Below are 8,808 nucleotides of genomic sequence, written 5' to 3' on the forward strand. Positions count from 1 at the left end.
TTTCTCTGTGCCTCCCCCGTTCATACTCTGTGTCTCTCTGTCCTAAAAATAAACATTTTAAAAAATTTAAAAAACACAAATATAAATCTCAATCCATGCCTCGCACCATTCAGAAAAATTAACTCTAAGTAAATCATAAACCTAAATGTAAAATTTTAAACTATAAAACTTCTAGGAGAAAATTCAGGGGAAGTCTTTTTGTTTAGGTTAAGCAAAGATTTTTCAGATACTACACCAAAAGCACAATCCATTAAAGAAAAAAACAACTGGAACATTACCAAAAGAACTGCTGTTCTAAAGACAATTATTATTAGGAAACAAAAAAGCCACAGACAAGAAGAAAGTATTTATAAACCATAATCATGTATCTGATTCTAAAATGTATATACAACTCTCAAAAGTCAATAATAAAGCAAATAATTCAATGTTTTTAATCGGCAAAATAACTGAATACATTACCAAAGAATGGCAAATAATCACATGAAAGGATGCTTAACATCATTAGTCACTACGCAAATGGGGAAAAAAAAAAAAAAGGCTACATTCTGTATGTTTCCATTTGCATGACATTCTTAAAAAGGCAAAAAACCATGGACACAGAAAACAGATCAATAGTGTCCAGGGTCTGGGAGTGGAAAATGGGTTGACTACAAAAGGGCTCAGAAGAATTTAGGGGACAAAGAAACCATTCCATACATATCTTGACCGAAATAGTGGTTATGCAAATGTATACATCTGTCAAAACTCCCAGAATGCTACTGAATTTTACTGAATGTAAATTATACATCAAATAAAGAATGAGAAAACAGAGACTAAAGAGATAACAATGTACTGAGTAAACCTTGATTTTACCCTGGTTAAAAAAATTTTAAACCACTTCAGCCAGGTCACGATCTCACGGTCCGTGAGTTCGAGCCCCGCGTCGGGCTCTGGGCTGATGGCTCGGAGCCTGGAGCCTGTTTCCGATTCTGTGTCTCCCTCTCTCTCTGCCCCTCCCCCGTTCATGCTCTGTCTCTCTCTGTCCCAAAAAAATAAATAAACGTTGAAAAAAAAAAAATTTAAAAGAAAAAAATTTTAAACCAACTGTAAAAAGATATTTGCAGGACAAACAGGAAAAGTTGAAGATGCACTGAATAATATTACTAGACTTGTTAATTTTTTTATATGTGACCATTGCATTTGGTTATGCTGAGCACAAAGATCCAGATCCACAAACATTTTCTATAAGAGGCCAGATAGTGAATGTGTGGCTTTGTGGGCCTCATGGTCTCTAGTAACTATTCTGTCACGGCAGCACCAGATTAGCCACAAGCAAATGAGTACTGTCATGTCCCAATAAAACTTTATTTAAAAAACAGGCAGTAGGGGCGCCTGGGTGGCGCAGTCGGTTAAGCGTCCGACTTCAGCCAGGTCACGATCTCACGTTCCGTGAGTTCGAGCCCCGCGTCGGGCTCTGTGCCGACGGCTCAGAGCCTGGAGCCTGTTTCCGATTCTGTGTCTCCCTCTCTCTCTGCCCCTCCCCCGTTCATGCTCTGTCTCTCTCTGTCCCAAAAATAAATAAACGTTGAAAAAAAAAATTAAAAAAAAAAAAAAAAACAAAAAAAAAACAGGCAGTAGGCCAGATTTGGCCTGAGGGCTACAGTTGGAGAACTCCTAATATAGACAAAACTACAATGACGTAAAGCAGAGTAGCGGTTGCCTGTGGTGAGGTAGGCAATGGGTAAGGGTTGAGGGGAAGAAGTGGCCAGAGAGCGGCATGAGGGAACTTTCTGGAATGATGGAAATGCTCCATATTTTGATTATATTGTTATCTGTATGGATACATTTGACAAAACTCATCAAACTCTATATACTTAAAATGGGTACATTTTATCATACAAATAGTATTTCAATAAACTTGATTTGTTTTAAAAAATTATTCTTTCCAGCTAATAGCATCAATAATGTGAAAAGCACAGCCTTCGAGCCAGAATAATCTTGAGTTCAAATTTTAGTTTAATAGATATGTGATCACTGTCAAATCACTTTGCGGGCTGTTTCCTCGTAGTAAAACAGCTTAATAATGCCTGACTCATAGGCTGATTTTCAAAATTAAGTACGAAATGTAGGTATCAGGTGCCTGGGTGGCTCGGTCAGTTAAGCATCTGACTCTTGATTTCAGCTCAGGTCATGATTTCACAGTTCATGAGTTAAACCCCATGTCAGGCTCTGCATTGAGAGTGCAGAGCTGGCTTGGGATTCTCTCTCTCTCCTCTCTCTGCCCTCCCCTGCTCTCCCTCTCTCTCTTAAAAAAAATAAATAAAATAAAATAAAATAAAATAAACGTAGGTAAGACACACAGTATAACATTTGGCACATAAGAGACACACTCCTCTGATCTGAGTAAACCAATTAAAAAAAATAATTGAAGAAAATGAGTCAGTAAAGATCAGACAACCACACTAGCCTTCTTTTGTACTCTTGAAATATTCTGACATTCTTTGTTCACTGTTTATTGTGGTTTAACCTGACTTCAGGAACTGGCATCCAATGTCAGTTTCTGTGATTTCACAGTAACTTGGGTCTAACAGCAAGCATCTTGAACTGAAATTTCTTTAGAAATTTACTCCATGACAAAATGTTATAAAAGGAAAACTGAGAAGAGCCAAAAGTAAAATGTATCAATTTTCCCAAGCAAGGAGAATGACAATAAATATGATATACTTTAACTATCTTTTATAAAGAAAAACCAATATAGTTGGATGTTTCCCCCTTTTCAACTAGGATTTAAATTTTATCAAAACCACTAAGCAACCAATAAAGTTACCAAATGATATAGCATTTGTATAGCAATTTATCTCAAGGTTTCACACAACAATAGCATGTAGTAGATAGAAGATGATTTATATTAAACGTGTTTTTATTTTACAAGTAAGAATCTTATGTCTGAGGCAGATGAAGTGGCTTGTTCAAGGACATACAGCCAATAATAGCAAAGTCTGAATGTGAAGTCAGATAGGCAGCTTCATATCATGTGATTTTTCAGAGATCACCATCCGAGAATCATCTTGGGTTCTGCAAAATTCTTTACCTAACTCCTACGTGCTTTCCCCCTAACTCGGCATCTTTAGTTGTCTAAAAGATAAATCAATTACATACAGTGTGACATACCTAACCCTTCAGGAATAACTAACTCACCATTTGGGATTGGTAGAAGCTACGGCAGAACACGGGCTTATGATGTCACTAGAAGTGAAAATTCAAAAGCATGTTTCCAAAAGAGCCTACGGGGTGACATAAATGGTAAATTGGTAGATTCCTCACACTTTCTCCTTTTCCCCACCCCAATAACCACATCACAGAAACAGGTTGATATCCACCTTTCCCAGGCTCTGGACACAGCTCTGCAGGGTAAAAAAAGGAAAGTATGCCATCACTCCACATAAATGTGCAAACAATCATCTCAGTACCAGGTAGTCCACTGTCCCAAAAGGCCTGACAAAATGGGTTATCTCTTCATCTTCTATTTATTATGTCCCAATCAACCCATGGGTGGATTTCAAGACCATAGACGGGAGGATGTCCAAATGAAACCAACTCCCTTCCACAAACAGCTTCCTCCTCTCTCCCCATTTACAGTGGTAAGACAGGCTGACAGTGACTCAGGAGCCCGCTTCCAAATGGATGCCTGTCGCCACCAGTAATAACCAAGTCTATTCAAGTGCACTTAAATATTAACTTTGAAAGAAAAGATTATCAGAAAGTTCAAGTTTATTCATCTCGCTTTGTCAGGGATGTTTTTTCCTCAATCTGAGAGTCTGATCAGATAAAACTTTTAAAGGTTTACTATAAACCCTCCATGGCTGAACTTTTTACCCTTATTTTATTAAAAAAAAAAAAAAACAACTAATGGCAAGATGAGCTTCAACATACACAAATGTCTATCACAGGGGCACCTGGGCGGCTCAGTTGGTTGAGCATCCGATTCTTGATTTCGGCTCAGGTCATCCTGGGGTCATAGCACTGAGCCCCGTGTCAGGCTCTGCACTGAGAATGGTGCCTGCTTGAGTTTCTCTGTCTCTCTCTGTCTCTGTCTCTCCCTCATTCTTTCTGCACCTGTCCCTCCACCCCTGAACACTCTCTCTCAAAAGAATTTTTTATTAAATTTTTTAATGTTTATTTTTGAGAGAGCGAGAGAGACAGAGAGAGAGAGAGAGAGCGTGCAAGCAGGGGAGGGGTAGAGAGAGAATGAGAATCTGAACACAGAATCTGAAGCAGGCTCCAGGTTCTGAGCTGTCAGCACAGAGCCCAACAAGGGGCTCGAACCCACAAACCACAAGATCATGACCTGAACCAAAGTCGGGCGCTTACCCAACTGAGCCACCCAAACACCCCCAAAATAAAATTTTTTAATTAAAAAAAAAGGAATGCCATTACAGATTAATAGTTCTAAAACAGATCTATTCTATTTGGTGCTGTGAGTATTGTACACTGAGCCAGTAAAACTGATTTGAATCACTGCTTCCTTCCGCAATTGGTGGCACCTTCAAAGGTGTTATCTTGAAGGGGAAGTAAGCGATTTGCTCACGTCTCTGAATTGTATTAACACTGTATTAACCCCCACTCCAGTTCTGTCTTACACAAATTTGAGAAATAGTCATAATCCCTCTCTCTCTCTATCATGTTTCAAGACTAAGGTAAAATAAGGTGGAACGGACTGAAAAACTCAGATATCCTATTACAAGTGTTGAAGATAATCCGTCTCTCACCATTTCCTAAACACTGGAAACGCATAAGGACCTACACTCCCAAGCCATTCTGCAAATCCCACTCCAAGACCTGTACGGTGAATGAGAAGATAAGTTTCTACTGCCATTCAGGTCAACTAGCCCCTTAAATGAAAAAAATAATTGCATTTAACTAAAGAACACTCAATTCTCCTTTATGAAAAAAACAGCTAAACCGCTAACCTCAGAAGCATCAGCTTCTAAAACTGCTTCAAGTCACATAAAAAGGTATCAAAATTATTATTACACCTACCAGGTAATAGGCACCTACTTAATGTCTGGCACACTATTAAGTACCTCACATAGTTTCAGTTATTACAAAGAACACTGCCAAGTATGGTACCTTACACGGTAGGACCCAGAAGCTCGGTGGGATCAAGTGACCTGCTCAAGGCTCACAACTAGTCTGTGGAAGTGTGGGGATCTGAATCTCAGTTGTAACTAGCTCCAAAAATTGCGTATTCTTTCAAGACTGTGCGACCTCCCCATTTCACAATAGAAGAAGAGGCAGAGATGTGAAATGCTTTGTCCGGTAGCCTTAATCATTTCACCAAAAAAGGGAGAAAATTTCTAAATGAGAACCACTTTTTGAAAATCCAGGGTGCACTATTTAAACTTCACTTCTTCTCAAGATGTAATTAGCAGATAAAAAGAGACGTTAGAAATCCTTTTTAAAGTGAACTACATTTCATCACAGGTCTGCAAGGGAACAGTCGTTCTGGATAAGGTCCCAGGGTTAGTGGTTCTTACGTGCACTCTCGCTAACTCAGTACCAAGCACTTCGCCCAATCCAAAGGCACACTGAACACCTGTGCTGTGTTAAGGCTCCTTCTTGGCAAAGAGGGTACAAAACTAAGGAAGAAATAAGGCCCGTCACAGCCCTCAAAGAGTTAACAGATTAGGAGTCCATTTGTACTACAGATACAGTGGTAACTGTAATTAGGCAAATAAATGAAGTGTGAGAAATCCTAAAACAAAAAGTGTGTAGGACGTGGTATCACAGCTCAGAGAAGGAAAAAGCAACTGGCCTAGCTGTCCCATTTCGTTGGAAGTCCATTTGTTTACACGATGTCCCTCCCTGACAATCCCTTCCAACCTCTGTGAACCTCCATCCGAACAATCGCCCTACGCAGGCGATTGCTCTAAGAGCAAGGATTGTGACTCCTAAAAGTGACCTCGTTGTTGTCGTTTAAATGTACAACGCTGATGCCACAGACACAGTTTTCGTTAGCTTCATCAGGTGAAGAAAGTTGGTTTTTCAAGACAAAACAAGGCCAACCGAACCAGAAAAAACCAGGAACCCTAACTTCCCCACATTACTCACTCAGCATGAGAAATCAATCAAAACAAACTGGCACACACGGTATTTCTCAAATTTTTCTTTTTAATTTGGCAGATGGCAATGGGATATAACAACTGGTACTAACGCATCCTGGTCAGTGTTCCACTACCCCAACTGGACAGGCATTTAAGCTGGTCCACCTAGGGGACTTAAACATCGTAAGCCAAATTATTCTCACATCATAAGCCAAATGAACCAAATTCTGTAGGATTGAACCCAAAACCTGACAAGTATTGTATTTAATGCAGCCCGCAAATCACCCAAGAGACCAAGGAATACAAGAACTAGAATAGTGATTTATCTCAGCTGATCATTACTTCTTTGCAAACTTGCAAAAAAGTCACCTTTCAAAAAAGGCAGCATTTGTCCTGATCTGAGCAATCCAAAAGAATAAGATGCTTCTTCTGAAAATAAAGGGGCGGGGAAGTGGGGAGACTGGAATTAAGAAAAAAAGGCACTGCTTTTTCCTTTAGATGTGTATGCCTGAGGCAATAAACTCCCAAAATAACTTCACCCAGGAGTATAAAAGCTGAGAAGGAACACAAAAATATTGCTCAATCTAACTTTCATTGTGAATTCCTCAGTCCACAGTAACATTTAAAAACGTAAATGTGATGAAATCATTCTGTTGGAAAACTACGTATTTCCAAACAAACAAACAAACAAACAAAAAGGCCAAAAAACCTGTCTATCCTTCCTTCTGGCGAAAAAAATTTGAGAGTTTTCCCCATTAAAAAAAAAAAAAAAACTCTTCTCATATTGGTTAACTTTGAAAAAAAAAAAAAGTGTCAGTAAGTCAAAAACAAATGTTTTGTTACGGCTCGAAGTATGGCTGCACTTGAACTAGGTGGAGAGCTGAGCCCGCTGCCCTGTCCCCGTGCGGGTCCCCTCCGGCGGCGCGGCCCCGACCCGCTCCGCCCCGGAGCGAGCGCAGGAGGCGCCCCCCGAAGGCGGGCGCGGCCCGGAGTGTTTACCGTCCGTGTCGGCCCGGGGGGAGCGGCTCCCTCGCGTCTGCAGCACTTGTTCGCGCACCCCGGGGACAGGAGGGACCCTCCGAGGAGCCGTAGCTCCCGGGGCCGGGGGTGCGGGCCTCGCCCAAGGGGACCCCCGTGTCTGTGCCCCGCGGCCGCGCCCCCGGCCCTGGGAGTGGGGCGGCCCCGAAGCCGGGCTGCGGGAGCCGGGAAGCGCGCCGCGGCCCCGGAGCAGACAATGAACGAAGGGGCGATGCGAGGGGGAGGAGGGGGCCGCGGAGGCGAGGGCGCTCCCCAACGCCCATTCATCCCCGCCCGCCCCCTCCTTCCCCCGCGGCCCCGCCCCCCTCCCGGCCCCCGCCCCCAGGAGCGGCCACAGCGGGAGGGGCCCCGCGCTCCGCGCCCGCGACCCCTCCCCAAATCACAAAACTTCCCCCAACTCCGCCAACTAAGTTGCGCTCTCACCGTGCGGCGCCCGGGGCTCCCCCGCGGGCCCAGCCAGAGCAGCTCCGCACCTTCGCCGCCGAGAAGGACAATAGGCGGCCGCTCACCCAGTAGCGGCGACGGCTTGAAGCTGCTACTTCGAGGCGACGAGCGGGCGCGACGGTCTCAGCGGAGCCCAGGAGCTTCACCGCGTCTGCTCCGGCTCCGCGTTGGCCCTGCACACAGAGCCCGCTCGCGCATGCGCCACAAGCTGCACAGGCATGGGCGGGGCACCTAGGGAGGGCGGTAACGCCTACGAGCCCTCCCGTGAGTAAACGCGGAGAGAGGGGCCGTGAGCAGGGACTGCCCTTCAGAGCTGCCCATCAAGCTCCGGGAGGCCAATAGGAAGACACCTAGGCGGTGCGTTCAGGTTGCTAAGGGAGGCTGAGGTTGACCGCCGCTGCTGCGCGGCGGCAAAGTGATCCAAGCCGGCTGGCTGGCAGAGGCTGCTCTGGGAAATGCCCTCCCACCCTCTCCTCTCCGCCCTATCTCCGGAAACCGCCCTGCCTGTGTGTGCCAGTACTTACCTGAGCTGTAGCAGTTACTACACACATACTGAAATGATTTACTATTCTATTTCCTTCCGCTTGCAACCAGAGAGTGAGTTTACTCTTCTGTGTGTCAGTGCCTCTGAGAGTCATTGTTAGGTAGTCAGCAAGTGTTTTATTGGATGGATGACTGGATGCATGGATGGCTTCCTGGCGGCATCAGGACTGTGACAGTGCATCCCATGAACTTTTGGCTAAGCGATCACCACAAAATCTTACAATCCTCCAGTTGCAAAGGACTTCAGAAATTACCTGGTGGCTTTTGAGAAACAAAATGCGGCCCACTGGTTCGAAGAAACTTCATTTTGATAGTTGTGTGTGTGGGTGCGCCTGTGTTTCAGTGTGCATTACGCTGTGTATTAGGAGGGAAAATGCCTATTATATCAGACCATTATTTCACTGATGTTATTTCTTAGATTAAACACAAAGTTATAAAAAATGAATCCAATTAAAGAAAAATATTAAGTAAAAAATGAAAACACTTTTTATGCAGGTCAAGAACGTGCAAATTGATAGCAATTTAAGTAAGAACAATGGTTACTAGGATTAAAGTGTATGACTCTCTTTTTGGGAACCCTGAGTGAGGCAAGCTCATGACCCAGGACCTGAGAGAGAGGTATTGCGTATACTTACTGCATGTATCAGTCCCTTCCATTGTTGAGTGGCTTTGTGTCTTAGAAGTGCTCCTAGACTTGAGC

The 8,808-nt window shown here is 43.6% G+C and overlaps 1 protein-coding gene across 10 annotated transcripts in view; it reads right to left on the reverse strand.

Moving 5' to 3' along the window:
• Positions 1–7,739, reverse strand: part of AKAP13 (A-kinase anchoring protein 13) — a 337,945-nt gene extending 330,206 nt beyond the window's left edge. For 3 of the 10 annotated variants that reach the window (XM_030317450.1, XM_030317449.1, XM_030317447.1), the window contains exon 1: positions 7,545–7,679. The gene's annotated coding sequence lies outside the window, so the exon portion shown is untranslated. Of the gene's footprint in view, positions 1–7,544 lie in introns of all 10 variants that reach the window. The other 7 variants (XM_030317452.2, XM_030317451.2, XM_030317448.1 and 4 more) reach the window with 4 other exon arrangements.
• Positions 7,740–8,808: the final 1,069 nt, after the last annotated feature.

This window comes from Lynx canadensis, chromosome B3, assembly GCF_007474595.2.
Source record: "Lynx canadensis isolate LIC74 chromosome B3, mLynCan4.pri.v2, whole genome shotgun sequence".
Taxonomy (NCBI): Eukaryota; Metazoa; Chordata; class Mammalia; order Carnivora; family Felidae; genus Lynx; species Lynx canadensis.